Genomic DNA, 24,993 nt, shown 5'->3' on the forward strand with positions numbered 1-24,993 from the left:
AACAAAACATGCTTTTGGGGGTACTGCTTACTAACAGCAATGATTTTGATGTCTGAAATTCATTGCAAGTCATTATTCAATGAAGTAATTTCTTAACAAAGTGATGGAAAAGTCCTTTGCACTTGATTCTAAAATTACGGTTGGTTAAAGATGTTATGAGTTAATTGACATAATTTACTAAGTTCTTCCCAACTTTCAAAAGACATTGTTGAATAGATACAGAAGTGTGTGTGTGTCAACCCAGTCATATGTGCAGGGTACAATAGATAAAATTTACTGGTATTTATTTATTTATTTATTTATAATGTACTATCTGAAAAAGCATAGTTTTATTATGTTTTTTATACAGGTGAAACTGGAAAAAAATAGAATATCGTGGAAAAGTCCATTTATGTAAGCAATTGTTTTCATTAGCTACTGGAGTTTAATGTATGAGATAGACTCATGACATGCAAAGCGAGATATGTCAAGCCTTTGCTTGTTATAATTGTGATGATTATGGCGCACAGCTGATGAAAACCCCAAAGTTGAAATTGTTAATTTGGGGTTCTCATCAGCTGTACGCCATAATCATCACAATGATATCAAATAAAGGCTTGACATATCTCGCTTTGCGTGTCACGAGTCTATCTCATATATTAGTTTCACCTTTTAAGTTGAATTACTGAAAGAAACGAACCGTTCCACAATATTCTAATTTTTCGAGTTTCACCTGCATATGTTGGAAGCTGTCCACAGTGACGAGGGCAATACCCCTCCCCACTTCCTCACTATATTTAAGGATCTGGTGACTTCTGTTTCAGTGTATCTGAAGAAGTGTGCATGCACACGAAAGCTCATGCCAAGAACTAACTTAGTTGGTCTCTAAGGTGCCACTGGAAATAATTTTTTATTTTGTTTTGACTATGGCAGACCAACATGGCTACCCACCTGTAACGAGGGCAACCCAGTCAGATGGGTGGGGTACAAATAAATTATTATTGTTATTATTGTTATTATTATTAGTCATGAATTAAATTGTTATAACAAAAGAAAAATCCCTATGTGAAATCACATAGAAAGGTTTTGTGCTTTACAGCACAATGTGCTTATAACACATTTAAATCATTGTTTTTTGACTAATGCAGCTGAATCCATAATGTTGAATCAGACAGCAGGATGAAGTGGGTGGTAACTGATCACTGCCGAAGCATCCCAAGAGAATAGCTACCCATACTCACATTATGCAGAATTTAAACTTTATGCAGGATCTATCAGTTAAACTGTGACTCATCTGGAATCCAGAACTTGTGCCTTGCGTCTTCATTCCTAGACTCAACCATAATTCCATTTTATGCTTGTGTACCTTTCTACACCTCCATTGCTACCAGTACACATTCATCCTTCCGGGTAATAATTATCAAGCTTTAAAGCAGTTTAATTGCTATAAAGATTTCAGCTCCAGTATATGATTAGAGGAGTGATTAATCAATTATTAACCAATCTCCTGTTGGGATAATTGGCATATTTTGAAGGAACGCTTTTCAGGACCATCTCAAGCTATATATTTTCCTCAGAGGGATTCTGGTGCCATAGCATGTTTCCATGGTTAGCATAAGTGTGATGGAGAATTTTTCCATCGTATTGAGAGAAATGGTTTAAGGAAGATCTGTTCAAGGAAATAAATCAGGCATTTTTATTTTATTTTTGCACCCTGTAATTTTGTTTAGGGATTCCCTCCTGTCTTTACATTATTGCCTACTACATCACAGGGATTCATGACAGTGAATAGCGGGCATAAAAGGCATTGATATCAGGCACCACAAAGCTTATGATTTGGCTGCCCATTCTTAAGAGATAAGACTCCATTGATGGCATGTGTCAGGAGCGCGGGAGCGTTTGCAGTATAGAGAACCCCCGAAGCTGTTTACCAGTTCATCCTCCTCCTCCTCAGCCAGAAGCGACCATTCCTCCAGTGGGGAGGGGGAGTCAGAGGCAGGAAGGCGGTGCAGGGGCTCTGAGAGGATCGCGGAGCCTCAGCACCGAGGGGAAAGCGGGGAACAGGGTCAGGTTCCCACGCTCCGAGGGCGCAGACAGGAAGGACGTGGAAGGGGGAGGCGGGGGTTCAGAATCCCGCGCCTCTTTTGCTGGACAAAGAACAGGAAGAGCTCATTCCTGGACTCTGCGGAGGGATGAGATGGTTTGATCTTTTGCTCCACTGTATATAGCTGTGCACAATAAAGAACTTAGTTTAGACGTTCTGCGTCTGGCGCTTTTCTCATGAGCAACCAATGAACGTCCTTACAGCATGCAAAGTAACAGATAATAAGGACATCACTTCTACAGCTTCTTTCTTATGATCCAAATGTTCTTTGTATTCATCCTCTCTTCCTGACAAAATTAGCCACATGAGAACATAATATGAGAACCTGCTGGACCAGAACAATGGCTCACCTAGTCCAGCATCCTGTTCTTACTGTGGCCAGTCAGATGCCTGTGGAGAACTCTCAAGAGCTCTCAAGAAACTCTCTTCTCACCATGCTTCCCAGCAACTGCAGTAATATTCAGAAACATTCCTAGCTATTGCCATGGAGGCAGAGCATGGATAGCAGCTAATGATAGCTTTAGCAATCATGAATTTGCCCAATCCATCCAGGTTGGTGAACATATCTCACTAGCAGCTTCAAAATGGTGCCAATGCCAAATGTTTCTTCTACATTTTTTCAAGTGTTCTCCATCAATTACGGACAAATGGAATTGAATCCCAGGGGGAGGGAATATTGATGGCGAGCCTTACTTTTGAGATGGCAAGAGGCCATGTGAGTGCCCCTTCTTTCAATCTACAAGTCATTTCTATGGTAGTCCGAATTCTTCAGCCATCTTACTGCTGCCAGTATTTCCTGAAAACTTTGGGGCAATCGCAACTGGACTTCCCTGTAAATGTGATGAGATGGGGGAGCTGCTCTCCACCACCCAACAATGTCCATTGCTATCTTTAAACAAGTAAAGTCTTCTTTACTTTTAAAGGAATTGTGGAAAGATCTATTTTTTTAAGGTAAAAGGAATAACTTTCCTTAAAAACAAAATGAGGGAGGCACACTGCACACTTGAAAGACCTACATTGGCTCCCAGTACGTTTTCGAGCACAATTCAAAGTGTTGGTGCTGACCTTTAAAGCCCTAAATGGCCTCGGTCCAGTATACTTGAAGGAGCGTCTCCACCCCCATCGTTCTGCCCAGACACTGAGGGCCTTCTGGCGGGTCCCTTGCTACGAGAAGCCAAGTTACAGGGAACCAGGCAGAGGGCCTTCTCGGTAGTGGCACCCACCCTGTGGAACACCCTCCCACCAGATGTCAAAGAGAAAACCAACTACCAGACTTTTAGGAGACATCTGAAAGCAGCCCTGTTTAGGGAAGCTTTTAATGTTTGATAGATTATTGTATTTTAACTTTATGTTGGAAGCCGCCCAGAGTGGCTGGGGAATCCCAGCCAGATGGGCAGGGTATAAACAATAAATAATGAATTATTATTATTATTATTATTATTAGACAGGTGTTCAGCCACTGAGCTACAGCCCTTCTGGAGACTGTAGAGCACAGGAGACATGTTTAATAAAACAAGAACACACGTCACTCTCAGCCTTCTCTCAATGATACACTGATACACCCACTGACATTCTAAAAGAATTCTACAGCACCCTGTGAATCAGGCAGAAAATGGAAGCCTTTCACAGAGGAATAAAACTTCTTGAGAAACTGGACAGGTTTCAGTCCAGCACTACCTCAGGAAAAAGCCAGAAGGAACATGAATAATATTCAGAAGAAAGCCTCACTCCTATTACAACTTTGCCATACCGTCGAATGTGCTAAGAAGAGGTTAAGAAACTAATTATATCAAGAAAGTTACTTAGAAGTGAGAGACAGCATATTATTGAACAAACTTTGAAGTGGCCGTAATGAGTCCAATTAATCTCACACAATACCTTATTCTGTTCGATAGTAGGCTGCAGAGAAAAAATAATTACATTAACAATCAGGTCTGCATTCCCTAACTCAATCTCATTGTGGCAAAGGAGGGCTGCAGGTTCATAACTTTATTTGTTCCAGTGAAATGTAGGTTAGATCCTCTATTTATTTAGAAAGGAAGAAAGATTTGAGCCTAGGGGCTGATCTATAGCTAGTTAAAATGCAAATCCTGCATACTTTTATTTTTTTTCAGGAGGTGGGTGAATCAAGTGGTGCGATTTGACTTTCCCCTGTAATTATGGGAAAGAGTTCTGCCCCAAAGACAGCGTCAGTGTCTAAAGGCCATGGTGTGTGATCTTCAGCCAGTGTTAAACCGAGTTTCACATTGATTTCATACATAATGGGGGACGGAAATGTAAGCTAACCACTGTCAGCACGCCAAAGTCAGCACACAGAGGAGAGAAGCCAAGTGGGAGAGTGAGCAGGACATAAAATGGGAAATGTGATGTCCACACTGGACTGCTGTAAAACGTCTGTCAGCTATACAGGTGAAACTCGAACAATTAAAATATCGTGGAAAGGTTCATTTCTTTCAGTAATTCAACTTAAAAGGTGAAACTAATATATGAGATAGACTCATGACATGCAAAGCGAGATATGCCAAGCCTTTATTTGTTATAATTGTGATGATTATGGCGTACAGCTGATGAGAACCCCAAATGAACAATTTCAACTTTGGGGTTCTCATCAGCTGGATGCAATAATCATCACAATTATACCAAGCAAAGGCTTGACATATCTCGCTTTGCATGTCATGAGTCTATCTCATATATTAAACTCCATTGGCTAATGAAAACAATTGCTTACATAAATGGACATTTCCACAATATTCTAATTTTTCGAGTTTCACCTGTATTGTTCATTCCATCCCGTGGGTTACATTTCGTGGGTTTGGGTTGTAAAAAGAGACTGAAAAGGTTATGGGAGAGGTGTGTCCTCAGCAAACTTGAATGAGGTATTGTGGCAGCCCAGGTAAGCTCCACCCTGTATAATCGATCACATGACAGTGCAAACACATCATTTGAATGGGATATTTTTGTGTGTGACCCGAAGCCCCCACGGCTCCTAGGAACTGGCTCCTGTGCTTCAGCATATGGTGAAAGCTGTGCTCTAAATGTGCCTCTTTGAGAGAGAGTTCCACAATTTATGAGATGCTAAAGAGAAAGCCAGGAATTGGGGAACTTAGAGGAGGGGGCCAAATGCAGCCCTCGGGCCTCTTGACTCTCCAGACCACACACCCTTCCTAACCATAGCTCTCACCAGTCCCACTTTGCATTCTTCCTGGGTGTTTTTGCCTGGCTGGAATTTGTCCCTGACCTCTGATCATGCTTCTTGCTTGCCTGGATAGAGGATAGAGAGGGAAGTGTGGGTGTGAAGAAGCTAACCTACTCCATAAAAGGTAACATTCAATTATTATTATGTTGCTCTGCCCACTTTTGCCTCTTGCAAAATGGCATGTGGTTCCTGAAAGGTTACCTAGAAATAAATGTGGAAAAGGTCCCCCACCACTGCTTTAGGCTTTCCTCATGTGGAAAATGTTCCATTGCCTTGATCATTTTGCTTGCTCGTTTCAGTGGCATTTTTATCCAATCTCCCTTCCGAAATTACCATTTAATTTTTACCATTTGTGTACAATGAACAAGAAGAGGACGTATAGGGAGAAAGAATTAAGAGAGACCCAGCACTTTGGTTCCTTGAGTAATGCTACCAGATGAAGGGGAGAGAGGCACATCGGCGAAGAGGTGGTTCTGCTTTTACTGCAAAGACCACTGCTTCTGAAATGGAGTTTGGAAGCAATAAAGCCTTGTTGTGATAAGTAGCAAATGCTGGAACCAAGCTGTGCTCCTTCAGAGGAACGTTGACTTACCCCAAACTATCAAGTTAATCTAAAGTAAACCCCCCTCCGCCCCCCAGAAAAAGGCAACACTTCCTCAATTCAAGGAGACTAATTCTTAAAATGAAACAGAATATTTATTAACATATCCAATGGATAGTGCCTGCACTCCCTAGGAAGTATGAACAAACGAGTCAATGAGATGCTTCCTGGTAGCTCAAATCACTGTGGGAAATATTTTGTTGCTTACTGCTGGGCAAATCCAGCCCTGTAAAATAAATGTTGGCCAGTGATATGCAGGAGGTGAGGCTTAATCTAGAATGCCCCCCCAATTTCTAGCTGTAGAAACAACTTCCAGGAAATATTATAGACCTTGCCTGAAGCCAAGGGCAAGGATGCTATTAGAGATGTATCAGAGGACTTTATGTATATGTGTGTGTGAATCCTGTTTGCTATGTTACAAATATTTCCCCCAACATTTCCTTTCTTCTTGCCTCTCTCTGTCCTCAAATTATTGATGTTCTGTGTATTTTGAAGGTCACGTTTTTCTCTCTCTCCAGTATATTAGGCATTGAGAAACTGGGTGTGGGCTACAGAAAATTACTAGATAGCGTAAATCAAAAGGGCAAGGAAGTGACATCAGTGGAAGAGCACACAGCAAGGCTTCCGATGGGCCAATGCAGGATATTGTTGAGTCTTCTGTTCACCACTTAGCAAATTACTGGTATATGGTTTGATTAGGGCCGGCCCTCCCATGAGGCGGGTGAGGCATTATTGACTGTGATGAACTCTCACTCCCAGGGACACTCCAAACAAATGACTTAAGCATTTTGAAGGAGGGAAAATGTCTGTAAGTTTAGTGAGCATTCCGTGGGGAGAGGGGGTTGTTCCTGCATCTATAGCACTTTCTCTGGATTCTTTCCTTGCATTCTTGTAACCCCTCTGTTCTTGATTACAAAAAAGAGAGAATGTATCTTGAGCTGCTGATAAAATGCAGAATTTCTTTTCCAAACAGCCCAGTTTTGTTTAAAAGTTTTATTCAGGGTTTAAATTTTTAAAAAGCAGCCTGCAGTGATCTCTAATTCAATTTAATTTTCTCTTTTGTTTTGGGGTTCATTTTGGATCCAGTTCTTGCATTTCTGTTCTGGAATAGAAATCATTCTCTTTTGCCATCAGTTGGTGCAGCTTACCTCTTCTTCACCATCAATTTCCACTGCAAAAAATATGAATAAAAAGAACACAGATTTCCAATATTTCCAAACAGAATTGTGTGGTATCTCTGTTATAATGTAGAGATATGGAACAGTATGGAGAACAGTTGCTTGCTTCCATTGTCCCATGGAACATTTCTGTTCTGGAATAGAAATCATTCTCTTTTGCCATCAGTTGGTGCAGCTTACCTCTTCTTCACCATCAATTTCCACTGCAAAAAATATGAATAAAAAGAACACAGATTTCCAATATTTCCAAACAGAATTGTGTGGTATCTCTGTTATAATGTAGAGATATGGAACAGTATAGCTGTATAACTGCAGTTTCTTTGACTCACACTTGCAATGCCCTGCACTCCATTACATTCTGAATTCCCCTGCCCTCCTTTTTTTTTCTTCTTCAACGCTACCTTTCTCATCCTGTCATTCTTGGCTGCTTCAATTTTGTTGTCGTGCATGGTCTTTCCCATTTATTACAAGCGCAGTTCACTTTTTACGGGTTTGGTGTCACAAAGCTCCACTAAGCAGGTTCTGCCAGTGGACACATTAGCTTTTATGTGAATAAATTACCTGCTCAAAGAATGTAGGCTAAGGCATGAAAGCAGAGGGTTGGAGGAGCTAAGAGCCAGAATGCTAACCATATATAATGTGAGATCATAGCTTCAGGGGAGTCCCCCCCCCCCGCCCTCCTTATTAAGAAAAAAAAAGACTCTTTAAAAAAAAAGGAGTGGGCCAATATGCCATTGTTGTTTCCTGATTCTCAGTCTCTAAATTTGCTTCTCCGCATTTCTCCTTCATGCAGACTTGAAGCCTGCTCCCCCTGGCAATAAAACATGATGATAAGCTGGGCTTTCTTTCAGCTGGAGCTCACTAGAGCTCAGCTCTGGCACCTCTCAGGTGGGCGCCATTGCAATTCTAAGATAACAAGGGAGAAGTTCATGGTGAGCTCCAGCATCTCTTTTTCTAGAAAAATGGGACTGATGATAAAAGTCTGGTTTTGGTAGCTAACTACTGAGATAAGGAGGTTCATCCCAATGAAGCTGAGAGATGGAACATTCAGGACAGGTACAGGGAAATTATGGAATGTGCTTCCACTAGGGACAGTGATGGTCACCAACCTAGATGGCTTTAAAAGACCATTAGACTAATTTATGAAAGAGGGGGCATTTTAAAGGTATTTTAATATTTGATGGAAGCCGCCCAGAGTGGCTGGGGAGACCCAGCCAGATGGGCGGGGTACAAATAATAAATTATTATTATTAATTATTATTATTATTTGATGCCTACTAACCGTGATGGTCAGGACATGAGTGGCGCTGTGGGGGACGCGGGTGGTGCTGTGGGTTAAACCACAGAGCCTAGGGCTTGTCGATCAGAAGGTTGGCGTTTTGAATCCCCGCGACGGGGTGAGCTCCCATTGCTCAGTCCCTGCTCCTGCCATCCTAGTAGTTTGAAAGCACCCCAAAAAGTGCAAGTAGATAAATAGGTACCGCTCCGGCGGGAAGGTAAACAGCGGTTCTGTGCGCTGCTCTGGTTCGCCAGAAGTGGCTTAGTCATGCTGGCCACATGACCTGGAAGCTTACTCCGGCTCCCTCAGCCAGTAAAGCAAGATGAGCGCCGCAACCCCAGAGTCATCCACGACTGGACCTAACGGTCAGGGGTCTCTTTACCTTTACCTGTAACCATGATGGTCATGCTCTGTCTTAACAGTTGGAGGCAACGGTGCTTCCAAATACCAATTGTTTGAAACCACAAGAGGGGAAGAGTACTCTAGGACTTGAATCCTGCCTCCAGGTTTCCCACAGACATCTGGCAGCCACTGTGAAAACAGGATGCTGGACTAGATGGAACATTGCCCCTATCAAATTAATAATTCTTATTAATTCTATCCTTTTGAACTTAAGGCCAGAACTACTATAAACAAACTTGGCATTAGTCAAAGATGAGGAAAGGTAAGTATTGGCAGGGAATACTTTAAATTTTAACTGCTCTCTCAGTGTATCACCTATTATTCGCGTTGGCAACTAATTTCACAGGTGGTTGTCACATGTGCTTTTATTGGTACTCCACAAGCAATTTAAAATTAGTCTGGGAACTGTTTCAGTAAAGCAACGCCAATAGACCTACGTTGTAACTAGAGTCACCCTGATCTCTTGTAAAAATTACTTTGACTTTAATATTGCATGGTTCTGAAATGAAGGTTATGCTTTTCCTGTAATTTATTTTTATGTTGCTGGAAATTCTGTGAACAGCGAGGCATAAATTTTCATACTGGATTTTTGTGTGTGCGTGGTTTAAAATTATTTGAAACTGTTTCTCACCCGAGAACTTCCATTAATAAACTAATAAATGTTCACAGTTACATACATATGCACATGAATGCATATAAGGAGAGAAGGGGGCGACTGAATTTAGAGAACATTTTCTTGATATGTTTGTTCTTGTTCATGGAAGGATATAAAACAAGGTCGGGAAACCTGTGGCCCTCCAGATGTTTCTGGACTACAACTCAAGCTATCTGCATCTGTTGTCTGTACTGGATGGGAATGAAGGGTGCTGGATTTAACAAGCATCTGGGTAGCTACCCCTGATATAGAAGCAGCATCCATGTGCTTTGCGTGTGCCTCTTAAAAACCAAACGAAACCTACAATTCTGCCATTTAGCACACCACAATGAAGAGAAGTATATATCTATCCCTGAACTGTTTGCTCCATTGGTAACCAATATGGTTCGCTCTAGGTCAGGGTTTCCCAAACTTGTGTTTTTGGACTACAGTTCCCATCATTCCTGACCCCTGGTCCTGCTAGCTAGGGGTTGATGGGAGTTGTAGTCCAAAAACAGCTGGAGACCTAAGCTGGCAAACCTTGCACTAGGTGCAGATGGGTCCCAACTGCCATGAGCCTCAGCCGGCACGGCCAATGGTCAGGGATAATTGGAGTTGTAGTCCAACAACAACTGGGTGGGCACCATGTTAGCTGCCCATGGTCTACTCTAACTGGAAGCAACTGTGCAAGGTCTTGGGGACTTTGATCCTTATAACTGCCACCTAATCCTTATAACTGCAGGTGACCAAGATGGAATGTGGGACCTTCTGTTTGCAAACATTGTGGCCCACCGCTGAGATATGGTCACACCCATATTTTTTTAAAAAAATAAATAAATAAAAATCAGTCCTTGTGATTTGGAATGACAGTTTCTCTGTTCTTTAAACTGTATTTTGGGGAAATCCTTGAGTTCCATGGAGGTTTATTTGCAGATCTTCAATGAGATGATCATTCAAAGCACCTGGAAGATAGCCCAAATATTTCCTTTTGTTGTGCAGTTGCAGAAGGGTGTTTGGTGTGTCTTAGTCTGCAATCTCAGGTCATGCAGGTCAATAGGAAGACCCAGCAATGAGTTGCACCTCATTCTTGTGTAACTTACTGGGGCTTGCTTCATGACATGCTTCATAAATAACTGGACAAATGGATAACTGGAATGGGTTCTCTGAATGCAGAAAGTCTGAAAGCCACTACGGTACAGCTTGTGCTTTGTTATTGTGGCCATTCCTATTTTCTCTTCTTCTATAACAACCTGGGGTCACTTAATGAAACTGTATGGTTGAAGTCAGGACAGAAAAAGGAAGATAAACTATGCCATTCACTACACCCAAAATATGGTGACAGCCACCAAAATACCAAATCATGGAGGAGAAAGCTACCTTGTGTGCTTCCTAGAGACATCTAGTTGACCACTGTAGGAACAGAATACTGTAAGGGGTCTTTCTCAAAGCAGGCAGCTGGACTAGATGATCCTTGAGATCTCTCCCAACTCTATCACTGTAACTGGATCAATGGTTTAACCCAGGACAGTTTCCATAATGTTCTCCTGACACAGTCAAGGCTGAGGGACAAAATAAATCTCATGTTCTGGTGCCACCGGGAAATCGATTACAAGTGTAATGTCAGTTTATGGCCATAAGAACATCATAAGCCAAAATTTATATGCTTCCGCGGAAACAAATTACGCATGGCATGTGATTATTTTCCACTTTCTTTTCAGGATACAGACAGAGTAGCATTGGTAGCCCCTGCAACTCCCTTTTGTGTTGGCTGCTAGCCGTGCCCTCTTTGTGATGTTCTGAATCCCTGCAGTGTTTACTGCATGCTATAAACAAAATAATTGCTATCCTAAAGCTGTCACAATCAGTGTTTTCTTAGAGATTTTCTATTTCCATTTCATCTCCTTGCAGTATATTCTAAGGTTTTTATTATTTTTAATAATAATAAATCTCATTATTATGGGCACGTAAGATTGCCTGCTTGTACATAACATAGTGCTGGCTTTAGAGGTGTCAGAATCCACACATCATAGGTTTCAGCTGCTACCTGAGCTTTTAGGGTGCTTCGTGTTTCCGTAGCCGTACACATCAGGAATGTGTAGTAGCTTCCAATGGCTTATCAAAGCTTCCTACTCATTATGCACCACATCGGCCAATTTATTATTTGCCCTTGGGTAAAGGTCACCATGCATATCTACTCAGTGGCCCCAGTTCGCAAGCTATGACAAATTTCCTAGAAACTTCCTTATGTAAGAGGGAGAGAGAACGTTGCTAAGGTTGCTGACTTGAAGGAATCACTGCCACCTCAACCTCAGATGTGTGAGATCATCACTCGGGACATTTGGCTACTGTTTATGGAAACTCAGCTTTTCTTAGGAATTGCTGATTTATTTTGCCTGAGCAGGAGTCTCCAGACCTGCCTTGAATTTTGTGAATTGAAATTCTGCAGCAATATGGGAAGGTTTGCAATTCCAAAATTTCCATTAATAGCATCTTTTTCACCAAAAGTAAATTTATAATTTCAAGTAACGACAGAAGGAGAGAGGGGAGATATTCCAGTTTCTGATGACATTTCCCTCTAAAGAACTGTCTGTATAACCTTCCCTCAACATAATTTAAGCAAGCTGATTTACAGGCAATAAATGCAGGGGTACACATACCACTAAACATTTTGTGAATCTTTGTACTTTTGTCCATTTACTCTATTTATTTTTTTCTGATTTGAACTATAAAATGCTGATTTTCTTAAGTCAAAATGAGAGTACCCCTAGACATTTTTAAAGGAAAAAAGCACTGTCTGAACCTATACAGTCTTAAAAACCTGTGTATATAAATTTATAATAGTCTAGTGTAATGAGTGCAACTGCAGCTGAACAATCTAGAAAAAGCACAAAAAATGTGTTGTTAAGTCCTTTAAAGCACTGTCTGAAGACAATGCTGTGAGAACAATTAGCACAAACCATTAAAAGATCATGATGATGATGATGATAATGATGAAGAAGAAGAGTTTGATTTTGATATCCCACTTTATCACTACCCGAAGGAGTCTCAAAGCGGCTCACATTCTCCTTTCCCTTCCTCCCCCACAACAAACACTCTGTGAGGTGAGTGGGGCTGAGAGACTTCAAAGAAGTGTGACTAACCCAAGCTCACCCAGCAGCTGCATGTGGAGGAGCAGAGACGCGAACCCAGTTCCCCAGATTACGAGTCTACCACTCTTAACCACTACACCACAGTGGAGCCTGTAAATAAAGGAGCCTTATTCAGTCTTACATTACTGTGGATGGGGCCTCTGCTTTCTCCTTTTCCAACCCCACCTTCCCACTAGGGGCAGAGGAGAATTTTGCTTTGCCTACATTTTCAAGTCAACCAACTTAATTTGCACCTCTGGGTGGAACATGATCATCCATTGGATTTCACGCTTTGCTGAATTTTACAGTACAATCCTCAACTCAAACAATTTACCAAATTGTGTGTGTGCATATTGAAGCAAAGTGCATTTAGAACTGGGTACATTAAAATACAATGCAAATTTAAGGGTTGTACCCAACTAAATTTGTCTTGGAGTAGCTCTGTTGAAATTAATGACCAAGACTAACTGAGGTCCATTAATTTCCATGTGTCTACTCTGAGTAAACATTAGCTGAATACAACCATTTGGGTATGTGTGAATCGCAAAGGATGGCTGTTTCAATTTGTGTATCTTTTCAGAAAGTGCAAATTAGGTAGATTTAAATTTAAATGCAACCTGAATGAAATTCATCCCAACTCTTAGTAGGCGAAGTTTGTTATGCCGAATTCTGCTGCTGAAATCCCCTGTTCTGCAGTGCTTCTAAAGATGTGCCCCTCTTCCACATTTTCCCCCTTCCTGAGCTTCCCTAGATGTTGTTCTTCTGCTTTAATATGCCTGCAGGAAAAGAAACTTCACAGTCTTCCCTATAGAAAGCAGAAACAAGGTTCAACAGAAACTGCAGTATCTAAGCAACCCACTTTTCATATGCCATCTGCATATGTGTGTCTGTGGGCAAACTCAGAGCCACATTTCATACTGTTTCAAAAGCTATATATTGGACTAGCTGAGATGTTTGTATTTGCAGGGTAATGGAGTTTTCCTTCACCCTGAACAGTCTCATGGGAATAAAATGGTACAGTATAATATGTTGTCACAGACATCAGTTTACATGTCAGGGCTGGGCCATGGTCTGAGGTGAACTAGGAACCATTGGGAGGACCAAAGGACAGCCCAGGAAGCAGGCTCAAGGAGCAGGCCAGAATTCAGGACTCCAGAAGAACGAAGGACGGAGCATTCCTTTTTGTTCAATTCTAGTTCAACAGCAAAAGGAAACTGAACCGCTCAGAGGAGTCTTTAGCCCCCAAGTCTGACAAGCTCCACCATTGTGAATGACAAGCGCCACCACCACCGGCACAGCGCATCTTTGGTAAATGAGCAAACAAAGTCAAAAGTCCATTAGTGAAACAGTAGGTATACATTTTGGTAATACCTAGGCATATATGTATTTTGTTTTTCTAACTTGATCAAAATTATTTATTATTTCATAGCAGGTAGATAGTTAAGAGCTTAGGCGGCTTCAGCGGCAGGCACCTGGCGCCCCCCAGAATTCAATGCCCAGGGGCCCCTCACCCCTTGCACCCCCGGGTAAAGACAGCCCTGGAACCACTTCCTGTTCAGGAGGTTCCAGTGTCCAAACTGAGTGGGCTTTTGCAGTAGAGAAACAGTTTAAGATTGTGCTTAATCCCTCGTACTGCAATCTGCTTTCCCCTGAAATTGCCCCCCCCCCATGATTTACTGTAGCCAAGCACAGGCCAGAACAATCTGCTCCAAGCTGCAGTGGCATACCCCCCCCCCCCCAGAGTGCAAGGCTGGCCCAATACTTGTTGGCATCAGACCCCAAGATGGTGCCCCACTTCCCTGCCAGGGAAGAATGGATGAGGGAAAATCTATGTCAGGAACAAGGGAGGATAGAAAGATCAACATCTGGATCTGCTGTCTCGGTGGATCATACTGCTTGCCTCACCTTGTCTCATGGGTGGGGTTGGCACTGTTTGTGTCCAGTGGTAGGGCCAGTGTGCATGCACACGAAAGCTCATACCAAGAACAAACTTAGTTGGTCTCTAATGTGCTACTGGAAGGATTTTTTTTTATTTTTTATTTTGTTTTAACTCTAAATCTGTTTTCAAGCCTTGTTTCTTCCAGGCTTAGGCCAGATTAGCCAGCAGTAGCCTTGCTTCCTAGCAGAATTTAGGTCTGGGATACTTTACACTGCCTTAATTTAAGACAGTGTAATTTATGCTGGCTTCCTATTCTTAGGATTGCTACCTAAGCACTCACAGGATGCCAGTCTTTCCCTGAAGTTTCCTCCTTTCTTCTCCTACACTTGCTTTAACTGCATGAAGCATATGTATAAATAATAGGTTATAATGGTTATCTCCTGTATGTGTAGTGAGATGCAACATTGTCTGATTTGTTTGCTTGCATCAATCTTCTTGTTTCGCTTTCTATACAATGGCCACGCGGGGTCCTTTTTTAAAAATCATAAAAAACAAACCTGCATCTCTTTGCTTCTAACTGCTTGATATTTAGTTAGCATTTAGCTTGCAAATGATTACTAAAACAATCCCCTTACTTCCACTTCTTACTGCCATCTGCTGAGCATCTCCTTAGAGAAATTAACTGCATTCCATACTGGAACTGTGAATGACAAATTTGTCACCGTATGCAAGGTGTAAAGGGAAAGGGGGGGGAGCCCTTTTAGGCAGTGGTCTAATTGGAAATAAAACAAGCTATACCAGAGGTAACGGAAAGGAAGGGCGAGAGCTTCTTGAAAAAGCAAAGACTACTGGGCCAAAGAGATGGTCCTGCTTGTGGTTTCTCCCTACAAATCTCACTGGCCACTTTTGAGAACCGGCTGCTGGACTATATGGGCCTTTGGCTCAATCCATCAAGTGTTTTCTTATGTTCTTGTGAGTCTCTTCTATTAGATTGTCTGCCATTGATGCTGCCTTACAACACAATCCAAACCCAAGGTCCGCAAGGATGAGCAAGTTTGGAATAAGGCAGATCTGGCCCAGCTAGGGCTCAGCCAGCAGTGAGGGAACATCCTGTTGCTTCTTCTCTTGGGCAGCCTTCCTCCCTTGGGCAGGTTGCAGCGGCTGCTGGAGAGTGGGCAAGGAATCATAGAGTTGGAAGAGACCACAAGGGCCATCCAGTCCAACCCCCTGCCAAGCAGGAAACACCATCAAAGCATTCCTGACAGATGGCTGTCAAGCCTCTGCTTAAAGACCTCCAAAGAAGGAGACTCCACCACACTCCTTGGTAGCAAATTCCACTGCCGAACAAGGAGGAGAAGAGGTTATGGCCGCCAAGGCCCAGCCCTGTGTGATGCACTGGCTTTCAGGCACAGGCAGAGGGCAGGGCTGCCCTGGGTGGGAAGAAAGGGATTAGTGGAGCAGAGCACGAGAAGTCTTGTTTTGTTTTTGTTTTTAAACACACTGTGTGTCTATGTCTAATCTTACCCCTTTCTAAAATTTACTGGTGTGTGCTTTTCTTTTTGTAACTACAGCCATATCTCGGGTTGCGCTGGCTGTGGGTTGCGCGTTTTTGGGTTACGGACGCGCTGAACCTGGAAGTACCATAACGGGTTACTTCTGAGTTTTGGCACATGTGCAGAAGTGCCAAATCACAACCAGCGCGTGCGCAGGCGCGGCGCTGCGGGTTACGGACGCTGCGGGTTGCGAACGCGCCTCCCACATGGATCAACCCAAGTGTCCACTGTATACCAAAGAATAAAATAAAATTGGAAATAATAATAATAATAATAATAATAATAATAATAATAATAATAATAATTTATTTGTACCCCGCCCATCTGGCTGGGTTTCCCCAGCCACTCTGGGTGGCTTCCAATAAAGATACATTAAAATGTCATACATTAAAAAACTTCCCTAAACAGCGTTCAGGTGTTTTCTAAATGTCAGGTAGTTGTTTATCTCTCTGACATCTGATGTGAGGGCGTTCCACAGGGCGGGCGCCACTATCAAGAAGGACCTCTGCCTAGTTCCCTGTAGCTTTGCTTCTTGTAGTGAGGGAACCGCCAGAAGGCTCTCAGCACTGGACCTCAGTGTCCGGGCAGAACGATGGGCGTGGAGACGCTCCTTCAAGTATACTGGGCCAAGGCCATTTAGGGCTTTAAAGGTCACCACCAACACTTAGGGGTTTTCTCAGGACAATGGTGTTCTGTGTGTGGTGTTCCGTTGGTGTCGTGGTGATTGGACTTGCCCTTCTTTTGATAAGAAATGTTCTGTGGTGTGGAAGCCGTGGGACAAAAAAATGGGGGGGGGGAGAAGCATTGAAGGAGGTCAGTTGGGGAGAGTGAGAAATGTCCCTGTTTTAATCTGATGAATGTTGGAGGTTATGTAGTAGATCAGACCTTGGAAGAATAGAATTGTAGAGTTGGAAAGAATCTGGAGAACATCTAGTGCAAACTCTGGCCATTCAGGAATCCTGCCCATAGCCATGGGCTCAAATCACCTTATCATGGCCATTTTACAGATGTGGGGGAACAGTTTTTCCTGAGGGCACCTCACGAGAGACCTGATTGCTGCCCCATAGTATCTGCTATTTGGTTACTTCTTGCTGTGTGTTCAATGGATTGCATGTTTTTAATGGTTTTTTTTAATGTATTCTTATTTACTCATTTTGTTCCAAACCGCCTGTGGATTGAGCAGATAAGTAAATAATCAATTCTTGGTAGAGGCTCAAATTGTGGAACTTTTTTCCGTTCACGGCTCGCATGCTTAGCCCAATATACTGCCATAACTCTTCATTTTATTTACTTGACAGAATTTATACACCACTTTAAAAAAAATGCTTTAAGCTGTTTACATGAAAGAATACAAAGTATTCACTAGCAATTATTGATAAAATCCATAGACTTTAAAAGCAGAAGACGTAACAGGATTATCAAAACACAGGTAAAATCAGCAGCCTTTTTGAAAAAGAAGAAGAAGAAAAAAGAACACATATACATAATAAAATTTCCTGTCTGGGTAGCCTTGCCAGAACTAAAATGTTTTTAGCAGTCATCAAAAACAGCACACAGAAGGTGCCTGCCTGTTGTTAATAGGCATTTGTCTCACTAAAGTGAAGGAAATGTCAAAGGAAAATAGGGATGAATGAATTGAATGCTTTTTAAACAAAGTGGGTTTATTTTTATTTTTTATTTTTTAAAAAAACATCTTTTGGGCTACTTTGTCTTCCAACTGTGTACTAAACACTCTGCCTGCCATTAAAGCAGGTAACGTCCCAGGAAAGATGCCCATTTCACTCTCTGCCATGCCTCGAATCAATATGTGGTTTTTAAATGCGCCCTTTTTAAAACCACATGTCGTACCAGCTCCCATCTCAGTGCTATTACAGCGGGCAGAGCAGCTTGTTTCAGCTTCCAGGAAAAACAAAAAAGAGAAGCATCTTTGGAAGTATATTTAGAAAGGCGGCTACAAAACGGGGGTCCCTTCTTTCAGCCTATGGGGGGATTGGTTTTAGATTAAGATTTGCATTATGTCTCATCTGCATTTTTCATCTCCCGACCCCTTTTGCACTGAAACCTACGGATCTTCTCACATTTGCTTATTAAGGACACCCGTTACCTAAAGATGCACGCAGCAAGCTGGCAGATGGCCATGCCTCTGCATACGGGTGCCTTGGCAACAGAGCAGAATGTTTGAGTTTAACTTTATCCATGTTGTCATTTCCTAACTTGCATGTTTCTCCATTTTGCTCTCTACCCCATGCAAACTCAAGTGTTTCCATTTACACACTCCTACATTCCTTCCTTCTGCTTTGCTGAAAGTGCCACCCACTCGCTATCCGTCAACTTAATGCTTGAAACTCTCTCCCTCTCTCTCAGCTGAAATCTTTTACATTATTTTGAGGACCACAGCTGCCTTGCCCGTGCTGCATCCAGTTAACCTTTGCCATCCCATCTCTGCAAAACCATAGGCTATTTCTTTGTCCCTTTGACATAGGAATGAGGAATTAATAGCTCACTATTTGAATTATGGTGCTGGAGGAGACTCTTGAGAGTCCCGTGGACTGCAAGAAGATCAAACCTATCCATTCTCAAAGAAATCAGCCCTGAGTACTCACTAGAAGGACAGATCCTGAAGTTGAGGCTCCAGTACTTTGGCCACCTCATGAGAAGAGAAGAATCCCTAGAAAAGACCCTGATGTTGGGAAAGATGGAGGGCACAAGGAGAAGGGGAAGACAGAGGATGAGATGGTTGGACAGTGTTCTTGAAGCTACTAACATGAGTTTGGCCAAACTGCGAGAGGCAGTGAAGGATAGGCGTGCCTGGCGTACTCTGGTCCATGGGGTCACGAAGAGTCGGACACGACTGAACGACTGAACAACAACAACATTTCGCCAGTGGTTTCATGTGGAGTGTTTTACAGTGGCGTTTTAAAGTGGCTCTGGATCAGTATATTGGATAGTTGCAGATTACTAATACAAGAGGTTGAGTCAACCAGGCCTTTGGCTGGCATTTGTCTGTCTCAGAGACATTAGAGGAATGTACCTTTGGGGGTGAAGTAGAACTGTAGGATTGCTAAAACAAAATAAAATAAAAAATTCTTTCCAGTAGCACCTTAGAGACCAACTAAGTTTGTCCTTGGTATGAGCTTTCGTGTGCATGCACACTTCTTCTTCTTTTGGTATCTGAAGAAGTGTGCATGCACACGAAAGCTCATACCAAGAACAAACTCAGTTGGTCTCTAAGGTGCTACTGGAAAGAATTTCCTATTGTGTTTGTAGAGACAGGGGCCTTTTGCAAGAGGCTACCGGCTGGTTGCCCAGGAAAGTATAAAGACAAGGAAAGGTTTCTTACAGTTACAGGTGGGTAGCCGTGTTGGTCTGCCATAGTCAAAACAAAATCGAAAATTCTTTCTAGTAGCACCTTAGAGACCAACTGAGTTTGTTCCTGGTATGAGCTTTCGTGTGCATGCACACTTCTTCAGATACACTGAAACAGAAGTCACCAGATCCTTAAATATAGTGGGGGAGTGGGGAGGGGTATTACTCAGAAGGGTGGTGGGAATGGGTGATAGGCTAATAAGTGTGGAAAACCTGTTGACGACTCTAAACGGCTGCAATTAGTCTTGCAGGGAAAGGCAAGGGGTGAGATGGCTAAAGATGGCTTTGTTATGTATAATGAGATAAGAATCCAATGTCTTTGTTCAAACCAGGTTTCTCCATGGTTTTAAGTTTGGTGATTAGTTGCAATTCAGCCACTTCTCTTTCCAGTCTATTTCTGAAATTTCTTTGTATTAAGACAGCTACTTTGAGATCTTTTATAGAATGTCCTGGGAGATTGAAGTGTTCTCCTACTGGTTTCTCTGTCTTGTGATTCCTGATATCAGATTTATGTCCATTTATCCTTTGGCGTAGGGTTTGGCCTGTTTGTCCAATATAGAGAGCTGAAGGGCACTGTTGGCATTTGATTGCATACACAATGTTGGAAGATGAGCAATTAAATAGTCCTGAGATGGTGTGTTTGATGTTGTTGGGACCAGTAATGGTGTTATCCGGGTTTATGTGGCAGCAAAGTTGGCATCTGGGTTTATTGCAGGCTCTGGTACCAGTGTCCATGTTGAGTCCTGTTTTTGTATTATTGTGGGTGAGGAGCTGTTTGAGATTGGGTGGCTGTTTGTATGCGATGAAGGGTCTTCCTCCCAGAGCTTGAGAAAGAGAACTGTCATTGTCTAGGAGAGGTTGTAGATCTCTGATGATGCGTTGTACTGTTTTAACTTGGGAGCTGTATGTGATGACTAGTGGTGTTCTGTTATTTTCTTTTTTGGGTCTGTCTTGCAGCAAGTTCTCTCTGGGTATCAGTCTGGCTCTGTCGATCTGTTGTTTAACTTCATCAGGTGGATATTTTAGTTCTAAAAAGGTTTGCTGTAGATCTCTTAGGTGAGAGTCTCTGTCTGTAGAGTTGGAACAGATGCGGCTGTAACGTAGGGCCTGGCTATATACAATGGATTGTTTGGTATGTTTGGGATGGTAGCTAGAAGCATGTAGATATGTTTGTCGGTCAGTTGGTTTACGGTATAAGGTGGTGTCTATGTGTCCATCCTGTATTTTTATAGTAGTGTCCAAAAAGTGTATTTCTTGCATAGATTGGTTCATAGTTAGGTTGATGGTGGGGTGAAAGTCATTGAATGTCTTGTGGAAGGTGTCCAGGGTCTGTTGACCATGTGTCCAGATAATAAAAATATCATCAATGTAACGCAGGTACAAGAGAGGTTTGAGTGGGTAGGAGTTTAGGAAACGTTGTTCTAAATCTGCCATGAAGATGTTGGCATACTGTGGGGCCATGCGGGTGCCCATTGCTGTGCCGTTGATCTGAAGGAACAGGTCCTCACCAAATTTGAAGTTGTTGTGGGTAAGGACAAAATGACAGAGTTTCGTAGCAAAGTCTGCTGTGGTTTTATCTGAAATGGTGTTCCTTATAGCTTGTAAACCATCGTTGTGTGGGATGTTGGTATACAGAGATTCCACATCCATAGTGACTAGAATAGTATTGTTAGGAAGGTTATTCAAAGATTGTATTTTTCTCAGAAAATCTGTGGTGTCACGTACGTAGCTGGGAGCACTGATGGCATATGGTTTCAGAACAGAGTCCATATAACCGGAAACCCCCACTGTAATGGTGCCAATACCTGAGATGATGGGGCGTCCTGGATTTCCTGGTTTGTGTATTTTGGGTAGAAGATAGAAAGTTCCTGGTCGAGGTTCTGCTGGTGTGTTCATGAGGATCTGTTCTTGGATGTGTGGGGGTAGCTCCTTAACAATCTTGTTCAGTTCTTTTTTGTATTCTTCCGTGGGGTCTGAGTCCAATTTTATGTAAAAGGTGGTATTGGAAAGTTGTCTGTGAGCCTCCTGGATGTAATCAGTTTTGTTCATGATGACGACAGCTCCACCCTTGTCCGCCTCTTTAATTATAATGTCTGGGTTGTTCCTGAGATTATCTATGGCTCTCCTTTCAGCATGGTTTAGATTTTGTTGTAAGCGATGGTGTTTTCTGGTCACATCTGTTTGGATTCTGCGGCGGAAGCAATCGATGTACAGATCTAGTGTGGTATTGCGTCCATCAGGAGGGGTCCATGTGGAGTCCCTTTTAGTGTAACATTTTTTCGGTGGTGGTTGGTGGTCAATGTTCTGTTCATTAATGTGTTTGGAGGGTGGTGGATGTTCCCCAGTAGGTTGAGAGATGTTGTGTTGTGAAGATGTTGTTTGTTCTTTGTCTTGTTCTTGTGTGTGTTGGAAGTACTCCTTCAGGCGTAAACGGCGGAAAAATGCTTCCAAGTCCCCATAGAACTGAATCATCTGTGGGGGTTTGGCAGGGCAGAATGATAGTCCACGTGAAAGGATAGATTCCTCAGCTGGGCTGAGAGTTTGCTGTGAGAGATTGACGATATTGTTGATCTTCTTGTTTTGATTGGTAGCCTGTAGGTTGGAAAGGTTAGAAAGTTTTTTGTTTTTCTGTTTTTTCAGTAACTCCAGTTGAGAGTGATAAATGGTTTGCTTTTCCTTGTGGAACTCCTGCCAAGCTGGGTGGATCCTAATAGAGTTGTCCAGTACAGAGAGTTCCTCCTTTATTTTCTTCTGTTTGGAGTACAGAACGCTGATCAGATGTTTGAGCAGCTTCTTGGAGAGAGTGTGGCACAGTTTCTTGGAATGTTCAGTAGGATAAGTTGATTGCAGGGGGTTCTTAATTCTAAGACCCTTGGGTAGGATGTCCAGGTTTTTGCATTTGGTTAGAAAGGAGATGTCTGTCTGTATCTGTGCCAGTTTCTTTGTGAGGTTTCTTACAGTCCTTGACAGAGAGAGGCTATAGCACCCAGTCTCTTGGATAATGGAGTTGTCCCAAGTTCGTCGCCACCCCCCGTCTCTCCCACTTCGTCATTCATCATCGCTTCCTCTACAGGTGCTTGTAAGTGCCCTCTGTCTTTGAGCTCTTTGCTCTCCTACTTTGAAGGCTCGCCGGGTTCTGGGAGATGGTGGGTCTGGAATGCTTTCTAGGGACAACGTGCCAGCCAGCTGCTGCTCCGGCTCTGCCTGCTCCTCCTCTCCCATTATTTCCCAACTTTTACCCTCTTCTGCCTCTCAGCTGTGACCTCCCTCAAATCCCTGTTGTAAATCTATACTGTCTTCCTCTTCTTCCTCCCTAGGTCAGGATGGGGAGGTGGTCTCCACCATTCTTCCTCCTCCTCTGCCCAGCCCCTGACACCTTCAGCTGATTAGCATTTTACGTCCTTTTAAATGTATTTGTGGGAGGGGGGGTTATTGCTTTGCTTTGTTGTTCTTCTTGCTTTTTTATGTATTTTGAGTTTTTTTATATATATATATGCTGTGGCATGCCCTGAGATCTTCGGATGAAGGGCGGAATAGAAATTTAATAAGTAATAAATTTAGTAAATAAATAAATTCAATAAATATAAATACCCTATGCCTATGGTAGTGCACCAGTGATGTAGAGTACCTGCAATGTACAAATCCAAAGAAGACTATTTAGCCGTGTGCACATGAAGGGGGTCTAAAGCAAGCCAGTGTAATTTAAGGTGCCATAAAATTACACCTGATCCAAATCCTGTTCAGCAGCGGGACTGCTGGTGTTGCTCTGCTTAAGCCTGGCAGAGGGAAAAAGAGCATTTGAAATAGTGTTCAATGCCCGGTTGCCAAGTTACGTGACTGAGCTGAAAGGGCTTAGAATCCAACCTAAGTCATCCTGTCCCCCTGCTCTGGCTGCACCCTTGCTATGCCCCTGAAACACCCCTTTGGGGTACTTACAATGCTATTGGCTCAGCCGTCTTTGGCTTAGCCAACTGAGTGGGAATCAACCGACTGACCCAGAGATCTGCTGTATCCTACGCTGCTCTTCCTAGTGGCTCTTGCTACAGGATCCCTGTCTCTGTTAGATTGCATACTTAGCTCATTTTGCACCCAGGGTGACTAAGCCAAAACCTTGATCAAGCACAAACATGCTTTATTCTTTTCTGTTGTAATTTATAATTTCCTAGAAGACAACACGGCCCTCCTTGCAGTGTCTGTTCACGGCATAAAACTGTCAAATTCCCATTAAGCTTAAGGTGAAAAATTAATGAACCATTCAGTTCAGTTATTTCAAAACTAATACAATTCTATTAGCATTGTAGCTGAAAGTCAAAGAAGTGGTATGCACAATTACAGTTCAGTGTTGAGTCAAACTTTCCCTTTTCTAAACAAAGAAAACAAAAAGGAAGATCATTAAAATGCTGTTTTAGGGCACAATAGGAACACACACACACACACACACACACACACACACACAGACTTTTCCTCAGACGTCTGGATGCATGTTTGGCTTTATTCATCACTGGCAAAACATGACTTTCCTGTGCAATAATTTGGCTGGGTGTAGGTTGCCAATATGAATGCAGAAAGTTGTCTTATACTGAATCAGACCAGTGAGCCATCTAGCTCAGTATGGCTTACACTGACTGGCAGCAGTATTCCCGGGTTTCAGTGGGGACATTTCTGGCTCTGTGTGGAAATGCCAGGGATGGGACTTTGAACCTTCTACATGTAAAGCAGATGCTCTGTTACTGATCTCCAACCCTTCCTTAAAGCAAACCGTAAAAGGTCTGGGTTAAATGTTTATGGGGGGGCATATAAAGGTCAACACTGGTTCAAGGACCATCATGCAATACACAGACCCACTTAGAATCCCTTACCGAAACTTCAACCATGACATTTGTTTGGTATCCAGCCCCCCAGTAGAATTTGATAATGGTGTGGAATGCCAACAGAAAGAAACATCCTGAATTTGGTTCCAGAAGGCAGTCTTGGGGGAGTTTCATTTCTGCTCCGTGGTCACAAGTGGGCTAGACTTTTTCCAGGACACACCCTCTTTCTCAGGGGTACAAATTGCATTTATTTGCTTCGAATGGCTGTCACAGCGTCCTCTTTTTTGCTCTTCAAAATATGGCAACCCTATGATGCCTTCACACAGCACATCGTTAAAATGCAGTATTCACTTCCAGAGGAGGCAGTGATGGCCACCAACTTGGGTGGCTTCAGCAGAGGATAGGGCAAGTTCATGAAGGTAAAGGCTATGAATAGCTAAGGTGGCTTTGCTTTGTCTCCACGGGAGGAGGCTGTATGCTTCTGATTACCAGTTGCTGGGCACAGATCCTGCTTACAGGCTTCCTACAGGCATCTGATTAGAATCATAGAATTGTAAACTTGGAAGAGACCTCAAGGGTCATGCAGTTCAGCCCCCTGCAATGCAGTTCAATCTCAGCACCCACGAAAGATGTCCACCCAACCTCTGCTTAAAAACCTCCAAGGAACGAGAGTCCACCACCTCCTGAGGGAGACCGTTCCACTCTCAAACAGCTCTTACTGCCAAAAGGTGTTTCTCAGAAATCCAAGTGCCCACAGGCCTAAAACGGAAGGCCTGTCATGGAATCAGAGTGGCGTGTTCTGTTCACGAACTGTTCAAATGCACTGATCTAGAGAAAGGTTTTATTGCCATATACTAAGTTGTTCTCTTTACCCCCTCAACTC

General features: G+C 42.7%; 1 protein-coding gene across 1 annotated transcript in view; it reads left to right on the forward strand.

The window, feature by feature from the left end:
• Positions 1–24,993, forward strand: part of NAALADL2 (N-acetylated alpha-linked acidic dipeptidase like 2) — a 506,548-nt gene that overhangs the window by 301,572 nt on the left and 179,983 nt on the right.

This window comes from Lacerta agilis, chromosome 5 (genome assembly GCF_009819535.1).
Source record: "Lacerta agilis isolate rLacAgi1 chromosome 5, rLacAgi1.pri, whole genome shotgun sequence".
Classification (NCBI taxonomy): Eukaryota; Metazoa; Chordata; class Lepidosauria; order Squamata; family Lacertidae; genus Lacerta; species Lacerta agilis.